Source organism: Lissotriton helveticus, chromosome 11 (assembly GCF_964261635.1).
Source record: "Lissotriton helveticus chromosome 11, aLisHel1.1, whole genome shotgun sequence".
Lineage (NCBI taxonomy): Eukaryota > Metazoa > Chordata > Amphibia > Caudata > Salamandridae > Lissotriton > Lissotriton helveticus.
Window position 1 is genome coordinate 1,035,765,332 of NC_136072.1, and position 26,844 is coordinate 1,035,792,175.

Genomic DNA, 26,844 nt, shown 5'->3' on the forward strand with positions numbered 1-26,844 from the left:
TACATTATAAGACCACAAGAGCCAGCTTTAATAGACTTAAACACAAGGCTGCAAGACGGGCCAGTTCATCCATCCATTAATTTTCCAGCTCAATATTGTGACTTTTTCCCACCAAAAAAAAAAGGCTGATCTTTGATTTTTAAATGTTCAAGGCGCATTTATATAGAGACTTTCACATTTGAAGAAAAAAAAAAAGATTATATATATATATATATATATATATATATATATATATATATATATATATATACACACACACACACACACACACACACACGCGCACACACACACACACGCACGCACACACACACCCACAAACACACTGAAGTGTCATACTACAAACCTTATTAGCAGATTTACTCTATCTTTGAATATCTTTAATATTATGTTCCTTTAATATCATTAATAGTTCATTATCAAAGTGCACATGTGCTGGAAATATTTCTTATACCCACATGAATTATGTGCAAAATAAGCATAATGCTTCTTAATATCTTAGCTTTTAAAAAGTTACATATAGTGTACATGGGACAGCTGCAACATGTGAAAAAGTGTGATTCTATGTCAGGACCGAAGGCGAGGACTACGCTGTACTTTCTATGCTTTATTCAACAGCAGCCATATAAACAAATATAACAAAAGACTTCATTTCCCAGAAGCCCTTGGGAAAGAGTCAAGAGTTCAACATGAAGTAATTACCAATCAACAATCAGGGAATTCCTAATAGACCTTCAACCTTGTTGATGCCTCCAACCTCTTGCCATTCCTTTACCATTTTCTTCTTGTAATTGTTGTATTGAAATGCTTTTATGCCCAATTTATGCCGTTAGGTTTTTCACTTTACAGCGCCGCCACAGGAACGGTTGCCGCTACTCTGCGGAATCTTTTCAGTGTTGTTGTGCGAGCCTATGTGCGAGCCTATGGGCTTGCAGTGAGGTCCTCTAGAGGGCACCGCACGTCGGACACGCTTTGCATGCAGCACTCTCCCATTGCTGGAGCACGCTGACGCTGCTCACACAGCCAAGGTCAGTGCAGCCGGCCGGGTATCGTGAGTGTTGCTCCCCCCCTTCCCCCTTTACCTGGGGCCTTGACGCCCGCTGTGGTCTGTAGTAGTTGAGAGCGCATCACGCTCAGTTGGGACAGTTCACTGCCAGTACAAGCAGACACCAACCTAGGCATCTCGTTTTAACACCTGATAAGACGTGGGCATATGTGGCGTCCTGCAGGCTTGGCATGTTATCAGCTCTCTGGGCTATTATTACACTGGTTGGGAAACCCTCCTACCTTTCATTAATCCCTCTAATACAGTCTGGTAATGCCAAAGTAGTGCATTTGATACATTAGGCAGCCCAATAAGACCGGACATCATGAGTGATAAGGAAACATATACTGAAGAGGATTTTATTACCTACCTCCCTATCACGTAGTGTTTCTGTGAAGTCAGAGACAGAGGCCAGTGGCACTGGCTTGGGGAGGGGGAGGGGGAGGGGGGGGGAAATATGGGGAGTTCTCTACCGGAGGTAGTTGGTCCTCTCCCGAAAGGTTCCTGCACATCAACTCTCTCGAACCTCTAGCGGGTTCCTTCGCAGTCCGCTGTTGATCAAACGAAGTACCAAGTCCTCCTCAAGATGGACAACGAAGCAGCAGTGAGATACATAAATCATCTAGGTCGCAGGGCTCCAAGACCTTCTCTGATCTTGATAGAGATTTCTGGGGAAATTGGCTGGTTTATCAGGTCTCAGTGATGCGGAACTTCTCCTAGGAGAATCCAAACACGTGGCAGACTTGCACACCCGCCACCTGAAAGACGCAAGCCTCTGGCATTTGAACCCGTCGGTGTTCCAAGCCCTACAAGCCTAATGGGGTCCATTTTTAGTGGATCTCTTTGCATCGCACCTGAACCAACCCCTTCCCAGGTATTTCAGCTGGCGCCCGGACCCTCAAGGGGCAGCCAGAGATGCCTTTCTCCAAGATTGGTCACTGGAACATGGATATGCCTTAATTCCATTCGCAATGATAATGCGCCTCTCGGCCCAGGTGAGACGGCAGAAGGCAGAGATGGTACTAGTAACCCCAGTTAGAAAATCGCACGTCTGGTATACTGTTCTACTGGAACTTTCTTGGGATTTTCCCATCCTTCTACCCCTCTTTCCGGATATCCTTTATGATCCCAAGGGGAATTGCCACCAACTGGAAAGGTCCCTTCTCCTCATGGCATGGAGGATTACAGGTAATGCTGGAAAGTCCCATGGATTTTGGACCATACCAAGTCACTCCTCTCCAAGTCATGGGCTGACAGTACTGTCAAACAGAACAGATCCGCATGGTCTTGATGGTTGGGCTGGTGTCACCAATGACACCTGGATCCAGTGGGGGTGGACGTTGTCCATATCCTAAACTTCTTAGCCTCCTTGGCCACTGAGGGCCTAGCTTACAGGTCTATCAACACTTTCAGGTCAGCAATGTCGGCAGGCCGTACATCGATTGGAGATCGACTTGTGGGGGAGCACCTATTGGTAAGGAAACTCCTGAGGGGCATTCGGTTATTCCTCCCTCCGGAGCCTAGATATTCAACCTTATGAGACATTAATAAAGTCCTTAACCTTTTGTCTTAGCAGTCCAATAAGTACCTTTAAAGGTAAAAACTCTCAGCTAAATTGTCCACCTTGTTATGTCTCATTTAATGCAGACGGGTTTCAGATGTCAAAGCACCGGAAATAACAGGTAGAGTATTCACCATGGATAGGGTGTTCTTTAACGTCTCTCATGGCACAAAATGTAGTCTTTGAATAATTTATTACCCTTCTTTTCCAGATTCCCCTAAATTGTGTGTTGTGAGATAAATTAAGAGTTATGAGGCAGGGACAGCAAATATCTGTCCTGAAGAAGAATGGCAACTCTTGACTGCCCTGAGAAAGCCATTTAAGGTAGTGTCCTCGCCTACAATTGCTAGATGAGTCCGATAGAGTGCTCACTCGACTAGAGTTTGGAAGATATCCTTAATGCAGCGGACTTGTCTTCTGATTCTAACTTCAAGACGTTCTACTTTAAACCAGTCTCTAGCATTGCATCGCTTGTGGTGGAGAAGCTTTGAACCAGCGTAATCTTTGCCTCCGGTCCTGACATAGAATGAAATATTTCCTAGCTATCGTAACGGAAATTTTCAATTCAATTAAGGACACGGAGGAGAGGATTAGCCCACCTATACTATGGTGCATACTTCCTCCTACGCAGGGGATTTTTTTGGTACAGGTGGGTACAAGGAGCTATTCTTTATTATTTGCAGCTTCTGATGTTTTTCTGCATCAATGTATTGTATGCTGTTGTATCTCTCCAAGGCTTTGTTTCATGCTGGTCATGTATGGAAGTTTATGCCCGTTTGTTCACGATTTCCTATGGTTCTGTTGGATCCAAACAGGAATGAAGGCTACAATATTCGAACTTGATCGCAGGAAGAAAGAGGAGGCAGCGACAAAGTTGAAGGACTATTAAGGAGTCCCGATTGTTGATTGGATATTACTTCATGTTGAACTCCTTTATTACCAAAGGCTTCTAGAAAATTTACACATTTTGTTATATTTGTTTCTATGGCTTCAGTTGAATCAAACGCAGAAAGTAAAGCATAATCCTCGCCTTAGTGTCCTTAATGGAATTGAAACTTTCTGTTACGATAGCTGGGAAAATTTTCATTCTCTCTATTTACTCTACAACGAATGTATTATTTTCCATATTCGGGAGAGGCTGGGTTAGGACATTAAAGTGACATATTGCAATTGCCAACAGCTCTATAATTTCCTTATTTTTTTTAAGCAATTAACATGGGGGGGGTAAGGGACATCCTGGCCTGGCTCCACGTTTGTTAATAATCAAACTGGCTTCAGAATTTCTTTTCAAATTATTGAAAAGTTTAATTAACTGTTTGAGAGAGCAACATTTCCTTAAGCTACAAAATAGAGTGTGCCATGATGCCAGATCAAAGACGCTCTCCGCATATAATAAAAAAAGAGAGGGGGGGGGCGGAGCAAGCTCGCAACTGAGATGGCTGCTTGAGCCGAGAGCTCCCCCGCTTCTGAGACTATCCTACCAGTTATCCTGTCGATAGCTGTGCCCTCTGGCTCTCGAAACACTGCTTTTTGACTCTGGAACAACGGGGGCTGTCACCCGGCGATTTTCACCCCCCGCGCCGCTGGAGAGCGCTGCTCCGCTTGCTTGGGCCTAGCCGTGAGAGAGGCTGCGGCGCTGCCTACTGAGCACCGGGGTCGATTTGCTGCTGACCCCTCGGGTGCTACGACACTGGTGGTGCACTGGGCCGAGCACAGCTGGGGACCGGATTTCAATGCGTGCACCCTCGCCGGCTCCCGCGGACGGTGAGAAGGTGGGTGTGGAGCCGTGCGGAGTGTGATGCACAGCCTGCATCTCTGACCGCGGCCGTTGCGAAGAAATCGATCGCCCGGCTCCGATCGCGACTGTGGGCCTGCGTACCCCCGAGGAGGCCCCGCGGACGGCGCGACTGGTCCTGGTGCACGGCCGGGGCCTCTTAGTGCCCTGTTGGAGCCCTCTGCGTGCGGGGGGGCCCGTGACTGCTTCCCGGGTGCGGGATAAGGGGGGCGCTGCACGCTGGCCCTGAATCTTGCGGCCGAGCCTCTCCACCTCCCTCCCCCCCCCTGCTGGAAGCGAGCTGCGGGGTCGGGGCAGGAGATAGTCACCCTGGGAGAGGCACAAGACACGAGCCACACGGGACCAACCTGCGGACCCCCCCACCTTTGGGCTGACGATTGGGACGTGGACTGTGTCTGCGCCTGCTGAGGGACGCCGATCTTGTTGAGACTCGGGGGCTACCCCAGGGGAGAGCGCTTCTGTCCTGGGGAGACAAATGACCCCCTGCTGTGCGGCCTGAGGATTTGGCACTGATTCGCTGCCCACTAGGGATGAAGCGGTAGGTTGGCCCGACTGTGCATTGCTGAAGCTTGGAGCTTCCAGGCTTTTTGGAGCTGGCGACTGGTGGTGTTGCTCTGGGGGTCTGATCCAGAATATCGACTGTCTAGGACCCGTGCACTCTCGACACGGCTGTGTGACGGGCTGAAGTGGGCTGTGTGCGGCCTCTACCATTGGAGGTCCCCCAACGAAACTGGAATCGCGATCTGGCGCAGATAGAAAGCAGTTGGGCCGCTATGGGTCGCCCGGACAGGTCGCAGCCTAAGCTGACGTTCGACACTAGAAGGTCCAAGTCCAGCGACCCTCCGCCTTGCGCAGAGAAGGATGGTGCAGGATCCGCGGAGGGGTGAGTCGAGACAGAACCAGACATCCGCAACATCCTGCTAGCCATGGAAAAGAATCTGCAGGGCGGTATCGCCTCCCTCGGGACGAAGATGGAAGCCCTCACATATCGAATGGACCGGATGGCGGAACGGCCAGATAAGCACGCTGAACGCCTTGATATGTCGGAGCGCCGCATTGGCGAGGTGGAGGAGGCGCAGACCACTTTGGACTCAGACCCTAAACAGCTGGGCAAGGTAATTCAAATCTTACAGGACAAGGCGGGGGACTTAGAGACGCGGTCCCGCAGATGTAACATACGAATTACAGGCCTGCCGGAAAGTACTCAGAAGGGCAACGTGGAACAGTTCGTTGAAGCCCTTTTGAAAAAGCTGCTGGAAGAAGAAGCCTTCTCAGCGATGTTTGTTGTTGAGAGGGCGCACCACACCTTGGGCCCGAGACCTAAGCCTGGGGCTCCGCCACGTCCTATTGTAGCCAAGCTGCTTAATTATAGGGACCGGGACACGGCATTGAAGCTTGCTCGAGAGAAACAACCGCTGCTCTATGAGGGGTCCATACTTTCTCTCTTCCCGGACTTTACGACGCGGGTGCAGGAGGCGAGGCGCCAGTTCATGCCAATGAAGCGACAACTTCGGGAACTCTGGGTTGACTACGCCATGCTGTATCCTGCCAAATTAAGAGTCAACAGGCAGGGGACGCCCACGATATTCACGGACCCGCGGGCGCTTCAGAAGGCCATGAAAGACTGGCGCAGGGATGCGCGGCACTCATCAGGGAACGATCAGGTGACCCTGCTGAAGGCTCTCTGGATGACCAGGAATAAACACAAGCACTGCGACTGGTTGAGGTATTTTAATAGCCAGGGACAGTTGCACTCTTGGGTGGCCCTTCTCCTGATTCTCGCTGTTGATATTACTTGACTGGGCTGCTGTTCTAGTGGTGCTTTATCTCCTGGACACTGCTGCTATTATGGACAGATGATTACGCGGGGAGTGTTCCAATGGCTGCCAATTTCATCATATCAATCTCTTTGCAACTGCACCCTGAGTGATACTGTATCTATAGTGCTTGGGGGTGGGTATCTGACCTCTGGCTTCCTATGAAGGCACTGGCTCCAGAAGGCATGCTTTGTGTTCGGGACTGCTATCCTTAAGGTGGGGATGTGTGGACAGTAATAATGTTCTGGAGTTCTTCACTGATTTCAGAGTTTTATCATGCTGTATGAGGTCACATGCTATGACTTTTGCTTTTGTTCCAGAGGCGGGGGCGTGGGGGGCTGCAGCGAGTTCTACAGAGAGATATATTTATAGACTTGATGTAAGCGAGTTACCTACGCCCCTGCATGTTCTCCACCTTTGAGAGAGGTTCCTCCGCTTGGGGGTCCTTCTTCATATTTGATTTGCTTTTGTATTTTTAATTTTGTGTTAGCTTTAAGGCTGGTGGAAGGGGGATTGCGGGGGGTGAGATTTGGAGTTGTGAGGGGGGGTTGCAGCGCAGTTCAGGTTGGGTGGGGAGATGGGGCGCAGCAGAGTTGGGGTTGAGCAGGCGTGGGGGGGGGGACTAAGGGTAGATTCAAATGTTCTTCTTTTGGAGCTGCCTGTGGGTGGGGGGGGATTGTTTGTTTGCCGTTTGTAAAATAGGGACTCTTGCTGGCACAGGCGAGACTCAGCGGATGCGCTGGTCGCTGATGAGGACTGTTACGTTTGTTTACCTATATGCACCATTTCCCCTGCTCTGACACAACAGATACAAGACGCTGACACTATTACATTCCTGACGTGGAATGTGCGTGGACTGAACGACCACAGAAAGGTCAGGCGTGTGCTCCAGTATCTCTCGAGACATGCCATAGATATAGCGCTACTTCAGGAAACTCACCTACGCCCAGACAGTCCAACGCTATGTTATAGGGGTTTACATAACAATATACACGCGGCAGGTTTTACCTCTCACGCCAGGGGTGTCTTAACTTAACCTGGGTGAATCCTGGAGCCTCCCTGACACTGACTCCACTTGCCACGGACGATGAGGGGCTATATGTAATAACAAAATGTGTCGGAAAGGGAATGTCTATACATATAGTCAACTCTTACGGCCCCAACTATGACTGCCCCTCCTTTTATTTAACTCTGGCCACTAGGGTGCGAGACCTCTGCGGGGAACACGTTGTGTGTGGGGGGGGGGATTTTAACATGGTTCGGCAGCCAGTGCTGGATAGGTCTGATGGCCCCGACAGGCGCCCCTCGGCCTCCGCCGGAGTTATAGAGGCCGAGATGACAAGGCTGGGATTGCACGATGTGTGGCGAACTAGGCACCCGTCACAGGGGGGATACACGCACTACTCTGCTCCACATGACATCCATACCCGCATTGATTACTGGCTGATAGCGTCACATATCCTCTGTATGGTGGAGTCGTGTAAAACGCTACCCCGCACTTATTCGGACCATTCGCCGGTGCTTTTTACACTTAGAGCCATGACGAGACGTCCCCCACCTTTTTCCTGGCGTCTCCCTCCTTATTCGCTACTGGACGATGCCTTTCGGGAAGAATTAGCTACTACCATAGAGGAATTTTTCGATAAAAATGTGGGTTCAGTGGACTCCTTTATGACTGTCTGGGAGGCCTTCAAGGCCTATTTGCATGGTGTCGCTATCTCTAAGCATGCAGGTGTCCTTGAATCCATCAGGGGACGTTTGTCCTTACTGGAAATTAGACTGAGGGATATCGAGGCGCGTCGATTGCATGACACTGTAGCAGATCTACTCCGGGACTTAGCCCAAACGCTTCGCGAATATCATGAAGAGGCGGATGCCGAGGTGAAGCATTTGGGGAAATATGCTATTGCGAGATCATATGGCGAGGGTGAACGCCCGGGAGCGGTGCTGGCGAATATGGCTAAGCAACGTGGCCGCTGTGCACGGTCGCCTACACTACGTTCGCCACAGACTGGGGATGTATTGCCTGATGACCAGGTGGCGGCCCGCTTTCGGGATTATTATGCTACACTGTACGCTTGTAGGGAACTGGTTCCGGAGGAGCGCATTTTAGACTATCTAACACATATCCAGTTACCCTGGCTGAGCGACACACCGAGCGTTCTTTGTTCGTCCTTTTGAGAGGGAGGAAGTCGTCTGGGCATTATCGTCCATGAAGGCTAGTAGCGCTCCGGGCAGTGACGGCTTCCCGGCTTCTTTTTATAAAACGTACTCTGATTTGCTGATACCTCGCTTGCTGGCGCTAGTGGAGCAGATTGCGGAGGCGGGGGAAATGCCTCCCACGGTGCGGGAAGCTATTATAGTAGCTATCCTTAAGCCTGAGGATTGCGCCTCATACAGACCTTTATCGTTGCGTAATGTAGACGCGAAGATATTCGCGAACATCATCGCCAACCATCTGAGCCCTCTGATCCCCATGTTGGTAGCCCCTGAGCAGGCGGACTTTGTCCACAATCGTAACTTAACTTATAACTTGCGGACCGTGTTTGCGGCATTTCAGCACACGCGCCAGGATGTGCCTGCGTGGCAGTTTTCCTGGATATGGAAAAGGCCTTTGATTCCGTCGAGTGGCCTTTCCTCCACCTGGTGCTGCGCCGCATGGGGGTAGGTGACCTTTTCATCCAGCTACAGAATACGCTGTATGCCTCCCCTGCGGCGCGAGTTCGCATAGGATCGCTCACGACTGAGCCCTTCTCTGTGGGCCAAGGCACCAGACAGTGCTGCCCCCTTTCTCCTATTTTGTATGCCTTGGTTGCGGAACCCCTGGCTTGTGCTTTGCGTGAATTCCACAGCCACCGTGGTATCCGATTTCCCACGTACAATTTGATAGTGTCTACGTACGCGGACGACACTTTACTATATGTGCGACACCCGGAGGACAATCTCTCGACGGTGCTGCGCGAGGTAGTGTTGTTCAGCTCGCTCTCGGGGATACATGTGAACTGGGGCAAGACAATTATGTTTCCACTCACCCCTGTCACCTGAAGAATTGATTCGGATTATCCCATTCAGTGGACCACTGAATCGGTCCGCTATTTTGGTATCCGGCTGCATACAGACTCGGAGGTGGTCTCCGATAATTATGGAGTGGCGATCTCTAGGCTGGAGGACGATGTGAACAAATGGATAAATCTGCCCTGATCATTGATGGGCCGCATATCCCTGTTGAAAATGGCGGTCCTACCCCGTTTCTTATTTCTCTTCAGTAATATCCCGATGGTCCTGTCGGGAGCTTTTTTTCGGCAGCTCCATTCCCTGGTGCTAAGGCTGACATGGGCTCGGAAACAGCCCAGGGTGGCGTGGGACACTCTTGTCCGACCCTATGAGGAGGGTGGTTTACACGCTCCAGATTTCGAATTATATTATCGAGCTGCCCAGGGCATCATGCGTATGGCTGGATCCATGGCACGACCGACGCGCCGCACCTGTAAATTGAAGCAATAGTGGCTGCCCCAACTCCGCTGCCGGCGTTGATGTCCCGTCCCAGAGACCGGCAGACGGGCATCCTCGATTCTCTGAATGTAGTGACACATACCTGGCATCACTTGATGGATGCTCAGGCTTGCTCGTTACTATACGCCCCGAGCGCGCAACTGGCCTGGTGCTCGTGGCTTGACCCCTGCAGAGATAGAGGCGTGATATCAGCTTTACTCAAACTGAAGATCGCCAACATGGGCGACCTCTTTATAGACTGTGGGTCTCGTGCCTGGGAGGACTTAGAACCAGGAGACGATGGCTCCAACCGCGCTTCCAGTTTCACAGAGTTCGACACGCCTTGAAAAAACTGCTGGGCGAAGATATGACTGAGCCTCAGGCAGTCTTGGCGTATGACTTTGTGGTGACCACTAAAACGCCGGCTAAATTAATCACGACCTTGTATCGCATTACACTTGCAGAACGGACAGCAGATTATGCCAAACCTCGCTTGGCATGGCAGGCTGACTTGGCCACAGACCTTCCTGAGGAGAAGTGGGGATACTGCTGCGCTAATGTAAAGAGAGTATCTTTGAACGGCCGTCACCGTCTGACGCACTTTAAATTCCTGAACAGGGTTTATTATACCCCTGAGCGTTTGTTTCGATACGGATTAAGAGAGACCTCGAGATGCGAACGATGGAGGGAACAATCTGCCAATTTTTTGCACTTAGCCTGGCTGTGCCCGAAGATTTTGGAATTTTGGTGTGCGGTCTATGGTGAGGTAAACAGAATCACTGAAATGTCGCTGGCCCAGTCTCCACTATTGGCCCTACTGGGGTATTCTAAGGATCTTGCATCTGCAAGACAGAGACTTGTGGATATGGCCTTTCTGGTTGCCAAAAGATGCGTTGCGCTCCACTGGATGAGAGTGCTGACCCCGACGCTGGCTAAGTGGTCGAGTGATATGTTATATTATTGTACGCAAACGGAACTATATAGTGGGCTACTCCTTCCCCGTAATCGTCCTAAGAACTACTGGGCGCTGTACTTGGAGAGGAGATGTGCACAGGGCGCTGACAGCCAGAGCGACACACACGCAGATAATGCATCGGGGTACACAGGAGGACTCAATCCCAACACACTGGCGGGGTGTCACTGGTGTAGCAGTCATGACTGGGACTGACGATTCTGGGTGCGGAGTGGGAAGTGTGACAATGGCCTGTGAAGAGAGTGTTTAATGTGAATATGTCAAAACTGGTGCCTATGTGGGGGATTACATTTTGGTCCTTGCTCAATATACTCATGCTGAAGCCTCATTAGTTCATTATTGTTATGTGCGTGCCAGCTTTGTGTCCCTTTATTGTATTTTTTTTTATTTAAATGGCAATAAAAAAATTAAAAAAATCATTATTTGGACCATATTTTAACTAATCTGCAACAGAAAATGCAGCACTTATCTTTGTATTATTTGCCGGCAATTTTCTATTTTTCAAAATTATTGTTACACATTGATAGGAATAATAAATTACTTTTTCAACTGTGAAGAAAAAAAGAGAGAATATTAAAAACATCCAAAAGCTTCAATTATGTACTTTGCATTAAAATATAATTCATGTCCTGCAATAAAGCTATTCTGCTCATTATGGTTAAGAGTACAGACCATACTACTAATTCCATTTGCTATTCATTTTGCTGGAATCTTATAATCCGTATTCAGTAAACTAATAGGGTGGTAAGAATTAGGATCTTCTGAATTTTTGACTTTCTTCAAAAATGTTACTTCTCCTCCTGCTAAATTATAATTTGACATTTTTAAAAAGTGACAATTTAACCCTGAATGGAAAGATTTAAAAAAATTCTATTCGGAACCCATCCCCCCCACAGGCTTTGCAATTTGGTCAATTTAAAAACCACAACATCTAATTCCTCTAATGAAAAAGGCTATATCAACTAAGATACAGCTGAACTTGAAAAGCGGGGAAGTCAACAGAGTATGAAAAAAATTCCTCTAATTTAGGGAAATAAATTGCCTTAACATTGGTGTAGATCTGTTTGTAATCTCTTGTATTAAGTTTCAATTCGCAACCCCAGTGGCATCAATTGGAGAACACAACTGCCTTAATTGCTCTTCCAGTACACTATTCTAGTATCTGCCACAACAGATATCAACCACAGAATTCACTTTCCTCATAAATCATCTGACGACAGGTGGTATTACTTAAGTAGATTTTCTAATAATATTAGCTTTGGAGATTCTTCCTTGCATGTTTAACTGAATTCCAAGAATATGGGCCTTAATAACTTTATAACTCTCATGCACCCTCAAGAACCCCAATTCCACCTTTTTCTTTATAGTTCGATCTTTAGAACTCAGAACATTATCTTGGCCTATTATTTGGGCTCTCATTATTGCTTTGAATGCATCCCGAATCGTGGCTAGATTCAGGACAAACTGGTAAATATCTATTATGCTCAGATGTGCCAATGAGTTTCTGAAATTGTAATGTTCCCATGGATGGATTCCTAGCTCAAACACCCGAACGTAGACTTGTTGAATTTCAATATTGCAGTGTGGCTATTTATAAATTTGGTGCTAATCTGGACTTCATGGACCAAAGCTAGATGCCACTTTCTTAAAGATAATAAATAAGACAACGTTTATGGACAAGATGCACATGTTTTAAAGAATTTGGCTGCCTTTCACAAATTACCTCAAGAAGGATAGGGCAATTGTTAACCTAACCACCACTATGCCTAACCCCCTACAATGAGCCCATGTAGGGGGATTCTCGTCAACAGATAGCGAATTGGAGGGGGAGGAAGATGAGTCTTTATGGGATGTTCTACTGCAAGTGCCTTTGTGCAACGACAACTTACTTGCATAATGGTTCTTCCTATAACTGTGCCGTAGGATGTAATGTATTGCTTTTTTGCTAATGTGATGCTACTACCCCTTCAGTTTTTGTTCTCCTCTTTCGTTCACCTGGTGCTGCGATCACCCTAGACTCCCCTTCATTCCTACCCTTCCTCTCTCCCCTGTTCTTTATAAAAATTCTATAAACATTTTTTTATTAAAAAAGTAAATAAATAGATTAATGGTTATAAAGTTCCATTCAATCCCTTCCTCTGCCACTGAATAGCACAATCAATTGACGCACAAGGTCATGTCAGAACCATGACATCACTGAAATGACATCACAAGAATAAATCAATAGCACTGGCTGTAAGAAAATAAAAATGTATGACTTGATTACGAAGAAACCCTCTGTGAAAAAAAACATGGAGAAGTGGTCTTGACACCCATTTGAGTCTAGAGAGCCAGTGCTGCTCAAGAGAATCCAGACAATCCTGGAAGCAAATCATCAAACCACAGTTTAACAAACCATTGTTTGACTTCGCTCCCCTCCCCCACCCCCACATCACCTAAGCTTCTCCAAACCAGGAGTGCACCTCCTGCATCATGTTTAATATACAATTGCCGAACTACTATGTAAACCGGCACCACTCCACTTGAACAAATCTCGACTGGCTCCACATTGCCGCCAGAATCTCATTCCGAAGAAGGCAAAGACCACGCCCCCTTGGAGTCTGCCCCTAAATACTACAGAAGGTAGAGACAGACCAACACAAGCCACCAAGACAACCACTGTCCACAACAACGATGACCCCAGTATCCTGGTATCTGCCCTGGGGGGTACATTGTTCTTGGTGCTCAAGGATTTAAAAGGGAAAGGAATTTCACCACCTTCCTGTCACAAGGCCTCCTCTTTCACCCTGCAGCAAACAGGTGACGAATGACAGGTTCCAAATACCTACCAATCTACAGCCTGAGGTCGCAGCCGTGAAGCAACTCGAGCTCCATGAGAAATATAAGTAAAGCTCATGTTAGGGAGGCAGCAGTAGCTGTCACTTTTAAACATCACAAATCGGTTCAGGCAAGTAAGAAGTGCAGACTATATGAAACCTGCACTGCAGCTTACAAATGCAATATGCGGCTTCCGTGTTCAAAATCACTGATTAAAAAGTGGGGCGCTTAATGGAACGCCCTCCTTTTAGTTTTTGTTATCCAATGCTTGTGTTGCCACTTGTCTTTTTTTAGAACTACCTTGGCCCTCATGTCAAATTAATATGTATGGGCATCTTCACGTGACCTGCCTTAAAACCCAGCCTTAACGTACAAAGGAGGAATCACACAGTAACAGTCTTTCACACAGGTACTACTTATTTGTCAATTATTTCTTAACAGATTTTTCAAACTGGAATTACCCCAGGTAAACCGCAGGACCATCAGAAGGAGAAACCTTGTGGTTTTGCTGTAGAACACATATACTTTAATATTGCATCTTAATTAAATAAAATAACTGCAGTATATGCTGTATTGCATTTATATTTAACGCTTGTAATTTGTAATCATGCTGTAAATAAAAATATTTTACTACCATATTGCTTTTCTCTAAGAGTCTGAGAATGATCTAATATCTGTTTATAAACAAAACCAGAAAAACTATACAGGCAGGTGTGCTAGACACGTGACAAACTCATTCTGCCCTGGTTGGTTTTTTAGAAACACCACAGGCCTGTTGGGAAACAGACTGATCTGTACTGAGTCAGTCTGTCTTTGAACACAGCCTACCTTTCAACTGCACGTCTGAGAAGATCCGGAGCGTTCACATTTTTTAAACCCCCTTTGGTTGTAGACATAATAAGATGCCACACAGTGACAGATTTTTAGAGGGGATTTACCTTTTGACACTGGGCAACATAAGATGCCCAACTAGACCAGGAAAAGTAAATCTTGAAAAGATATTAATTGTTCAAACAAAGTGCGATAATTAATTTTTGCCCGATACGTACTTCTGATGTCAAGGGCTAACTTCACTCCTAGAAATTCAGAGTTTGTAAACAGCAAGTCGCACTTCCTCACTGAAATCTCTTCCGAATCGCTCGCCCGACATCCAAATGCATATTAAAAGGAGCTGCCGAACAAACTGTGTGTCGTCTCTTTTAGTGATACAATTCACAAAGAAACTGAAATGGGTAGGGGGCCCTTCCTACAATTAAAGAGCATTTGCAAAGACAATCGTTCTGGCTTCCATTTTGGGTCCCAGTTAAAACATTTTTTTTAAAAAGCCTACTGGAGTGAAAAAAAAAACTATGATTTTCTTAAATACAATTTATCAATCAGATAAATAATTTGATGAGATGTTTCAGTGTAGCTTTTAGATGCTAAAATAGTCACTTGTGCGGTCGGTACCAGCACTCGACAAGAAGCAGAAAGATGCACCAAGCAGCCAATAGCAAGGTGTTAAAAAAAATAATAATAAGTTCTAGGCGAAACCAAAAAGCCCACTCAATGTATATTGGAAACTACTTGTAACAAACGTCTGTAGGCATGGTTGGTAACCCCACCCATACCATGCACAGAGATATTATTTAGGTTTGGCTTTAAAAGCCACCAACACTCTACACGTTGGAACATGTGAGCCCATCCATATATTCAGGGCCACTGCAATTTTGCGATCCTAGGACTGTGTTTTTCTTATTAATGGGAGGTTTACCCCAGACTGTATTAATGTTTTCGGGCAATACGGCATCTCATAAAAATCAATATATATTTTATTTTTTAAATGATGATAGGTACACACACACACACACACTTTACATAAACCAATTCCAGCAACATATTTTACATGTTACAAAATTAGATTTAACTTCTGCCTCAAATCTATACAACGTTATAACAAAAACAAATCACAAGCGATGACGTGCAGTTTCAGACGTTTTGCAGAGATTAAGTGGTGGTCACCCTTCAGTAGGTGGTTGCAAAATTCAAGTTTTAAACTGATACAAGTGAGGTGAAACATTTGCCCACACAGCGCTGCAGGTTAAAATGACACAATTTTGGAACAGTACTGCCAAAACATTTGCCACTTTATGCGGCATTAATTTGCCTGTTTTTGCCACATAATTTGGTTGGCCGTTGCTGCATAATTCCAGTGACCCTGCCTATAATGGACAAAACAAGGCAAGCGGAGATAACTCAGACAAATTAGTACTCTTGTTAGAGAAATACAAGAACGCAGAAGAATCAGTATCTCAATAACGTCTTGGAGACAAGGAAGTCTGTAATTTAGTCACAAACCCTTCAATCGGACACAGCCCATCCATTATAGAAAAGAACACTGAACCATTAGAACAAGATACACTACAAACTGAACAACAAGATAATGAGGGTTTTGAAAATGCTGTGAGCAAAAGTAGGCTCAAGAAATTAAGAAAAATCGGAGTCTTACAACAAACAATAATTTGCTAAGCTAATTTAACCAAGATAATGCATTTTGGCTGTGTAAACCCAGATTTTGTTTGGACTATGTGTCAATTTCAAGACCAAGATAAGTATATTACTTCACTTGGTCTATCCTGTTGTTGGCCAAAGTTAAATTAGCTTTAACACAAGGTGGGGGGGGGGGGGGGGGGGTAGGGTGGGAATAAATAAATAAATAAAATCAGAGGCAGGAGAACTACAAATACTCAAGCCAGTAAAAGATTTGCAAACAAGTACAGAGGCGGGGAATTCTGCTCCACAATCACAGTTTTAAAAAACAAAATGCTTCCTGTTCTCCTATACACCGCAATATATATATTTTAAAATAGACTATAACAAATGTAGACAGAGTAGTCGTCAAACTGGTATGACAAATATTTATTTTAAGATATTCATCTCCTTACCATCGATTGAAACTACAACTGGGTTTCACATACTGAGAAGTCTTAAATTCCATAAATTTGCTAAACTATTTCTGTGATTGTCATTGGGCAGATACTTCAAAATTAAACAATATCTTAAAAGAAGGGCTTGAGTTAACCCTTAGAGCGGGCTTTATGATTATGGATTACGATCTTACACAGTTACTAAAAACTCAACCTTCCCCCATATCGAATTTGATCAACGTAGGACAAAAGGACTAGTATGATCAAGAAAAGCATTTTATATTATATATTTATTTTAGAATAAATTTGCACTGCACTCTGAGAATTCCGTTTTTTCAAGCTTTATTAGCTATATCGTTACACCAACGCGAATCAGCTCTCCTAGGTCTTAATTGCTGTGATTAAGGCCTAGGAGGGCTGAAACGCGTTGGTGGAACAGATATAGCTAATAAAGCTTGAAAAATCGGAATTCTCAGAGTGTAGTGCAAATTTGTTCTAAAATTAAGTTAAGGGCTTGGATTCAACCCATCGCGTTTGCACCCGTCGCTGTGCACGCTGCATACAGCATCCATTTGTGATGTGTTATATATATATATATATATATATATATATATATATATATATAAAAAACACATCAACTATTCCATGATTGTAATGCATGCCGTATTATTTGACAGTATGGTGATTGTATTATGCCTTATGTTTAATAAAGGTTTCTTTGAAAATGTTAAAACAAAAAAAAGTATATATAAATAAAAGTCGAGATATGGAACACACAGACATATGAACTCCAATTATATTATAAATACTTATGAAAGACATAGGTAAACCGATTTGGACTCCAGCTCGGATGCATCAATCAAAATTGCATTTCTGAGCTTAAGACTGCTATATATTCCCTTTTTTGCAAATTCAAGGATCTTGGTTACACCCCTCAAAACAGTGGCAGAGAACGTTGGCTAAGTAAACGGCCCATGAAAATGATTGAGCACATCTTCTCCCTCTGCCTTGATCTAACGTCACTGATGAATAAGTGCTTGAAACCAATATTTCTATCCAACGGTGTGAGGAAAGTTAAAGAAGTTGTGCTTCCAGGGATCCTCAGACTCAGCTGCACTACGACATTTTCAACTGCAGACTTTTCAAGTGTACAGAACAAGAACAGTTAATCGGCACATAAATAAAAGTACTTTTGCCGATCAAAAGTTGTTTACATCTTTAAGTTGTTTAGAATGGAAAGTTGTTTTATGAGCATTTGATTTTAGTACATTTTAGAGTTTTCAGATTTTTATTACGGATAAATTGTATCCATAAAAGCACAGATCATCATAGTAAAAAGGGAAATACACCAATCCATAGACAAGTGCCAGATAAGATCGACGTCATGCATAACAATTAAAATAGCATAAAACCAATATATACAAAAGAATCCCATAAATCAATTACTTTTACAACTCATTCTCTATATAAAAACAGAACATCATAAAGTGCACATTGAATTGCGAGCGCGTACTGACAATTTCAAAAAGGTACCTACACGGGCCATTAACTCATCATTTTCTAACTTACGGATTTGTTAAGTAAGCTTCTTCTAAATGTATGGGTCGTGTGTTCTTAAAAAAATGGGAGCAAAAACTGGATGGGTATATCGGCTATAAAATTTACAAAAGAATAAAAAAAATGGAATGTTGTCTGCCCACTCCTGTCATCACATGGGCAAGGTAATTGGCCCAGTTTCGCAGTGTACCCCAAAGGAAAACAAAGCAGAAATGTAACTGTATCAGCCCTTAAACGAAACAATAATCCTCTCTCCCAGCGTCTGATTGGCTTTAGGAGGTAACTATGTAGGGTATTTGATTCTTCCACAACTGGCAAATAATGTTCTACAGATTTTTTCAGGATCTCCCTTTTAAATCTTAAAGTCCTGTAGTGCTCATATAAAAACCCCCAATCACTTTTTTATTCATGCCAATGGAGTCGTCCCGGTTTGTAAAAATCTGAGCATGCTTGATACTACTCAGGGCATCCCTTGTAGCAGCGAGCTATGGTATAGCTTTCCCCTTATCACACTTTAAGCAGTCTCTAATGATCTCCTAGTCAGAGACGCTGCGGGGTTCTTCCAAATCGCAAGCCAAAAGAGAATGGGTCGCGCCTTTAAAAGTCTTCAACATAATGTTAGTTCCGCATGACAAATGAACTGTGAGGTCGAAATCGGGGCTCCCTGTACTTTCCTATAGAATCTGTTTTCTTCAAGTTGAATACTATTGCACTTTGTGTGACCCCATATCTCTGCGCCATATGTCGCAGTTGGAATGCACTGTGTTTTGTAAATTTTCAAAAGTGATAGTTTTATCGCTGTCTTTTTAGACTGCGGTAGACATATAATTGAGTTGGTAACTTTAGAGAACTTGTTCCTACTATGTGTAACATGGTCAGTCCATGAACCATTGGCAGAGAAAACAAGCCCAAGATAAGGGAAGGTACTTGTACAGGGAAGTTTTCGCTCACCTACGGTAATAGAATTTAAAATATGCTTTTTTGGCCAACAAGACATAATAAATGATTTTTTTGAATTAGTACACAAATCTAAGCTACCCATAAAATGCACAAAGCCCCGCAATAAAATTCGTAAGGCATTTGGCGTTCGTCCCTCGTCCCATTAAAACACCATCATCAGCATAAAATAAGGTGGGTACTAGATTACACTTAATTTTGGGGGCATCATTAGTAAGTGCAATAAGGGATTTATGCAAATTGTTAATATATAAAATAAAATGCAGGGGTTCCAGAACACACCCCTATCAATTGTGATGTCCCCTGAGACTTCCCCCACTAGTATTGATCCTTACTCGAGCCCGTAAGTCCCTATGCAGGTATGCTAAAAATCGAACTAAAACCTCATCTAATCCATCCTCCAAAAGGGTAGACCATAACCGGGACCAATTTACAAAATCAAAGGCCGAGGTAAGATCCATAAAAGAGATATTATATATATATATATATATATATATATATATATATATATATATATATATATATTCTGCAACAGGAGCCTTCAGTGAGCGAGTGCCCAGTCTGCAGCTCTGAAGGAAGGTCGGTCCTGTGTAGCTCTTAGTTTGGTGTCGACACAGTTGGCATGGAAGGATGAGAAAGCGCGTGCCCTGTCCGCTGCCTGCCTTCAAAGGAACAATGCTCCCAGTGATTCTCTCGGAGCCATCTCACCTTGCAAACAAACACTGACCAAGGAAACATCACCGGGGAAATGTAAACACCTTTGTACAGCGGTCAGGGAGCCAGCAGTATATTTCCGATTGTCGCTTGTTAATTAACGCCTAGCCCAGGGCTGTAGTCGGGAGTTAATACGTGTGAACAGGCTCACTATCTTTGCAATCAGTGCTACCAGCATTTGTGTGTTCCACCTCAAAATTACAGAGTGGGGCCTAAAAGAACCACACCATCATAATTTAAAGCCCTGTCTGAAAGGGTCTCGCGTCACAAGAGGGTCGTGCCAAAAAGTGACACCGCGTCAGAGTCAGCATGGAACTCTCTTCACAGTAAAAGAGTCCTGCCGAAAAGTCACCTATGTTACTGTCACACAGCAGAGAAGTGTCCCCATATCGCAGCAGTTAAGAATAAATCCTTAGGTCGCCGCAACATTTACATAGTCAGATCTAAAAGTGCCCTTGGGTCACAACTACAAAGTGAGGCCAATTGCCCCTATTTTACAATTACGTTGCCCAGCTTACGGGTGGCCCTGTGTTACAATCAATCAAAGGGATAGTCTAAAAGTGCTCCTATGTTACAATTTAAAAAAACGCCCCAAAAATGCCCCCACGTCACAAATAGGCTGTCAAGCCAATGAGTTCCTCTGCATCACAATTACAGACCAACTTCAAGTGTCACCACATCACAATGTCAACTCTAAAAGCGACCCTATATCACAATTAAAGACTGAAGCCTAAAAGTTTCCCTGCATCACATTTAAGGTGTCCGGGTTAAAAGTGACCTGTATTACTACTAAAAAGCCAAGCTTAAACGAGCCCTCGTCACAGTTACGAAGCGAAGCTGAAAAATGTACCCACATTACAGTTAAAGAGCGAAGCTTAATTTCTTAGTGGCGAAAAACAGAACAAGCCAAAAAGCAGAAGGATGTTAACAGTGGGAAAATTCAGTATTTCTCACGGTGAAACAAACACTACAGATTCTGTGAACGAAACGGATTTGACCCTATGCAAGTACGACAAGAGCGCATGGGACGATAAAGAAAGATAACACAAGGTAAGAACATAAAATAGACAAATCCAAAAGTAACAAGAGAAGTCAACATAACATAAGAAACGACAATGTTAACATGACATAAAGTATATATTAATACATATTGCAACAGTATAAAGCATGCAAGAAGACCGCGCATTTCTTATCGGATTATAGATCACAACGTAAGGCAGATCAACACATTACGACCTTATCAGCTTAGCATTAGTCAACACTGGCCTTGAAGTGGCACAACCCTGCAACACGTTCAGGCTTTCCACGAGACAACTTCGGTCAAATATTCTGCATCACTCTCCTGAACTTTTGGTGTAGATTCGTTTTTTTGTGGCCAAAAAGTCAGTCTCGACACTCGTGAAGTCTGCTCAAATCCCACAAGACAGTAGGAAGGTTGCAGTGCAATTGGCACTGAAAGAGAAATCCAAATATATATACAACGGCAGGGACACTAACCATATCAGGGTTCATTAAACATCGAGTGCTTGGAAGCTGCAGTAACCGACAGAGCACGTAAGCGTCACGAGAACACACAGCACCGCGGAACCACAAGAGCTGCTTCCTGTGCAGAATACACGATTAGCAGCCAGCCGCACACCCCCAAACAGCCCCCGCCGGTGGGGGAGGGAAGGCAGCTCAGATATCCAAGGATATTATTCATCTATAAAAAGAAATGGTTTCGCTCTCTGCCTCGTGCGCATCAGCACGTTGTGGCGAATGCACTTCTTTTTTGAATGTTCAACTCACACTGTATTCATATATTTTCATTACACATAAAAAGCATAGCGTTTAAAAGATTACAGTGCAAAGGCTAAGTACAGGCTGTGCAACAGAAAGGGTACGACAAGTATTTCTTCAAGATGAGCCTTTTAGCAACCCGAATGGATAAGTTTAGCAGCTCAACGCCCCAAAATATAAAATACTAATTCGGCATAAAAATGGAAACCGAGCACCACCAAACAAATACCGTGGGGTCTTGGGGCGTCTTTCTGATTCTAATGGTCCCTCTTCACTTTAACGCTGCAGCCAAGCATCGTCGTCAAATCAAAGTAAGTCAAAGATGCCAAGCATCCCGAGGCCTCCTTCAGCCAGTCGATGGTTTACAGCCATCAGCACTTTGCATGCTGAGGCCCGTTGGGAGATCTGTTACAAGTATGTTAGTTGGATGTATACAGCAGCCAATCTTACACCAAAAGCTTCACCGCGGCAAGATGCCACTTAAAACAGAACTAGGTGAATGAATGCCGTCCTGTCACCATTTATAAAGGTGCAAAGCCTGGATCAACACCTTGGATGGTGCAGAACAATAGTTCCACGAAATAAGGGCCTCTGTGGAAAAGCCTACGCCTACTTTGGATTTAAACGTCACCCGAAGACTACATAATATAATTTTTATTCTGGCTTCTTAGATTTCTCACAGGTTGATACAAGTGACCCTTCTGGACATATTGTGGCACCATTTTGTGAGTAAACTTGTATATCTAGTATCCTAATATGAGGAGTAGGGGATCTTAGATAGAACTCCGGAGAGATTTCCTGAGATGTGTTATGTGGCATATCCTGCCTAGTCCAGAAAACAGCATGCCAGTGCCAAATACATTCTAAGCGGCAGATCTATACATCGGGCTGACCTGTATAGAGGCTGCTGTAATGGCCCTCATCAGCTCAGGGCTAGGTTTTGTGTGGGTAAGATAACAGCTTTAGGAAGAGTAAGTTTAACGATATTGTACCCACAACTGTTCCGATGTAGAAGGACACCCCTACATGATGTAGAAGGACACCCCTACTCGATGTAGAAGGACACCCCTACTGAACCTGGGAAAAAGAAAACTACAAGTCCCGGAATCCAAAGGGCCACTGCCTATAAAGCCTAGGGCTATGTGGCCACTGGATTCAAGCAAGCCGTGTCTGAACTGGGGTGGCAGAGTGGGCTAAAGAACGGTGATGGATTAAACCCAGATCTTTTGACTGGGTGTGAGTGTTTGATTGATTCAGATGCTCCGTCCATCACCAACCCCTTTTGTACCGCAATGTGGCCTATTGCCAACTTTGGCAATGATACATCACTATTAAACAACACAATAGCTGAAAAGGAACACCCTTTCTTTATGTATGGGAGATTGGGGCGAGGCATTTGTAGATGTGAACAGATACACATTGCATCACACGTAATTTCCATACATTACGCATTATACATTATTTCACTGGGAACATTTCAAAAGCAATCGGAAAATATAAGCATATTTCCCTAACGGCCTCATTATGTTGAGTGCATGCATTCGAGTATGATAAAACACATATGCAAATGACATAGGTGAGCATTTTTTTCTAAAAGTTCGGCTGTTCCATGGTTGCCTATGCAGTTTCAGAGTCCTTCGTATGCTGCCCATTTGTTATTTCTTCCTACTGCTATAGAAATTAGTACGGGTTCACCACTTTTTAACTGTCAAGAAAGTATAGACGCTATTATTCGTCCGTGCAATGCCCATCAACCAATGGTGTGCAAAGAACATCAGTGCAACGTGCTCTCATCTGCCTCTGTGCTGTTTTTCTTTAACCAGACGTGAGAGCTGGGAGAGATCTGGCTTGCCTGGTGGCCTTTCTTTTCTTACGCATTTGGAAACGGCAGTACTGTAGATCAAGGGGCTGGTAGCTCGCCAGTAAAAGGTTTTGTTTTAGTTCTTAAAATGTGCAGTCAATACTCCCTGTTTGCCGGTTTCGACTCCTAAAAACTGGCAGCAGGTAATGGTGGCAGGGCATGCAACCCTGCAGGCATGGGATCAGCTTTGGGCAGCCCTAGGCTATTTCGGTCACACGGGTTGTGGAGTAGCCCTGCTCCAGTACGGTCACACCAGCCCTAGTGCAATCCTGTCACACGCCGCAACCGTACTTTGTCACGTGACCTCCGGTGCAGCCGTGCTCCCGCCACGCCAGCTCTGATGCAGCCCTGGTCCAGTCCTGTCATACCAGCTCTGGTGCACCCCTGCTTCCGACAAGAGAGGTGCAGGCCCCTTCCTTGGTGACACACAAGGATTGGTGCAGTCGTGGTACTGTCACAAGAGTCCTCGTGCAGCTCTGCTCCCGGGAGTCAAGTGAGCCTCTGTTACACAAGCTATCGGGGCTGCGCTGACCCAGTCCTCCACACGAGCTCTGGCGCCACCCAGCTGACCTTGCAGCCAGGCTACAATCCTGCCATAGCAGCATTACTGCAGCTCGGCCTTTGCTCCACGAGCTCTGGTGCTGTCGCTGTCTCAGAAGCACTGGAGCGGCCGTGCTTTTGTGGCAAGAGCTGTGGTGCAGCCCTGCTCCTCGCGCCGCACGAGCTACGGCGCTCCCCGTATCTGCCACAGAGCAGCAGCGCGCGGCTCCAGTCCCGTCACGCGCTCCGGTGAAGCCCGGCTCCGGCAACACGAGCTCTAGCGCTGCCCTACGCTGGCCATACACGCTTTTGAGGTGCAGTCCTGCTCCTGTCAGCACTTCTCCGGGACTGCCTTGGTGTGTCTCGCATGGGGTCCCCGTGCACTCTGGACCTGCGAGACACTAGGTCTGGTGAACCGTGAAGCCCCCTGCTGCTCGGTCAGGGTGCCAGCCGCACTCCCTACGCAGCAAGAATATCATGCAGCCCGAGCTGCTAAAGTTAGCTTTACAACCCGTGGGCGGAAACACCAGTAAAACCTTGAAAGGGTTAATATGTACGGTCCGGAATCCAGAGGGTTACGCAGAAACACCACCTGTGCCAGAAACGGCATCTAGATCCCCAATTAAATAATTACTTCAACATCCAGGGACACGGGAGTGTGGGGAGATGGCAAAAATCGCGAACAGGCATATTTGAGCTCTTAGGAAAAACCTTCGCATGTGGGGGATAGGGCACTGTGCAAACTTTCACGATCGGGCTGGATTTCTGTCCACGGTCATAAAGGCCATTCACAGCTCAAGATGTCCTCCAGAGGCGCTCCTAGTTCATGCTACCATTCACCGGGCAGCCAGCAATAGCGCCCCCACCCACCCATGCGCGTGAACCACTGCCCCCTGCATCCGCAGCACACTGCCCGCACTGTTCCCTAGCCACCGCAGTTCCCGGGCCTCCTGCCACCACTGCATCCGCAGGCTCCCTCACCTCAACACCCTGTCTGCACAGCTGCCCTACACCTGCGCCCCCTGCACACTGGAACCAGCATCTGCTGTCTGCCACGACATCTCTCCTGCACCAGCAGCCCCCTTCCAAGCACCGCTCTCCTGTCACCACGGGTGCACTCTATCCTAATAACCGAAGGCTGACTGCACACTAGTCACACTGTACTTCAAGCCTGCACTGCTTCCTTGCATCCGTAGCTTTCCGCACCACAGCAGAGCAGCTCCCCTGTACATGCGGTCTCCCTGCATGTCACACTACAGTCACAGCTCCCCTGTATCAGCAAAGCATGCCAGCAGGGCTCCCCTGCATCCTGCCTCCACTCTTCTTCTGCATCCTTAGCCTTGCTCCGCCGTGCCTTCCGGCTCCCTGCACCTCAGCACAATACGCTATGCATGCTCCCCTGCAGCCTTAGCCTCTCGCGCCCCAGCTCTGCTCCACTGACCGAGCCAGCACTCCCGCTGCACTTTAGTATAATGCGGCCACCATTTATTTATTGAATGCATTTTTATATAGCGCGGACTTTACCCGAAGGTGTCAAAGCGCTGTACAATAGAACCAGTTACGTTACATGAGAGAAATGGTACAAAATAGAACGTTACAAAAATTAACAGCAGAGTAGAAGAGGTAGGGTAAAACTATAGAGGCAATAACACAATATCAAACACAGCAATCAATATCCTGCTGCACGCTGGACACCAAGCTACCACCGCTACTCTCCGTCCGCACCCTACCGGCATCATGCTGGTTTCTCTCCGGTGCCTAACACTGAAACTACACCCCCAACTGTAGTATATGCAGAATCGTCGGCATACAAATGTAATTATTCAAATGAAGAAGCCCAACAACGAGGTAATGTAAATGTAAGTTTAATAGGAGAAAAGGACCCACGACCTCCTGCATACAGCTTCAATGCAGGTTCTACAAAGCCATGTACCAACATTCTCATCATAAGAGTTCTACATTCAACATTCCTTAAATAACATCTAATGATTCAACATTCCTTAAAGATAACACCCAAATACACTACCATATATTACACCAGCACTCTGCCACCCCAGCCTCACTGCACCTCAACACCCTGGTACCACAGCCCGTCTGCACCCTACTACCTCAGCCAGTCTGCACCTTACCACCACAGTCAGTATGCACAGTTTCTCTCTGCCACAGGAGCTCACATGCAGATCAGTACCCTGCTGCCACTGTTCTCCTGACCACAGATCCCCAGGCACCTCAGAAGTCTGCCTCACTGCTGCTGTCATGCACTTTAAGACAACTCCCACTCTGTCCCCGCCGCTGTCACACCCTGACCTGCAGACACTGCTGTAGCCTTCACAAAGTTATTGAAATACCTGCTCTGGCACCCCGCAGCCCCTGCATCTATTCACACTTCCATCCTTGTCTCTGGTCGCCCCGTGGGCACCGACACCCCTGTTTTCTAGCACCAAGTCTCCCCCTCTCCCTGCCACCACTGCACTTGCCTTCCCCTGCACCCGAGCCCAAGGTGAGCACCTGTCAGCTACTTACGAGGAGCGCCCGTGGACTCAGCCTCATGTTCGTCGTCCGTTGCCGATCTTTTCACTGATGCCATTTGTCCATAATTTTAGAAGTTCCGGTCGCATACCAACCAATCCCGCAGCCGAGCATATTCTAGCAGTCGTATGGGAGTGGGCGGTACTGGTAATGTGTAAGGTGACATATGATTGCAGCGTTGGAGGCACCCTAGCCAATCCTGTTGCGCCATGCAGAATCTGGAAGTGCTGATTGGTTGTAAAACCCGCACGTGCTTTTCTCCGGTCTGCCTTCTCGAAGTCGACAGGTGCCGCCCAACTGCTTGAAGTGGGCGGGGCTTAGTTGAAACTTCATCTGAAGTGAGTTTGTCACTGACAAGGTGGTGACAACCTGTCCCTAGGTGCTGCTACCGCCCTGTACATGAGGGCGAGGGGAGCAACGCGGAGTAAAGACCCCTGGTGACCAGAGAGAACGATATAAATATGTATATTTTGCAGATTTATAAATCGTGAACTAAAACCGAAG

General features: G+C 46.0%; 1 protein-coding gene across 1 annotated transcript in view; it reads right to left on the reverse strand.

The window, feature by feature from the left end:
- Nucleotides 1-26,422, reverse strand: part of SH2B3 (SH2B adaptor protein 3) — a 515,189-nt gene extending 488,767 nt beyond the window's left edge. Inside the window, exon 1 of the mRNA XM_078667464.1 lies at nucleotides 26,335-26,422. The gene's annotated coding sequence lies outside the window, so the exon portion shown is untranslated. The remainder of the gene's footprint in view (nucleotides 1-26,334) is intronic.
- Between the last annotated feature and the right edge of the window lie 422 nt (nucleotides 26,423-26,844).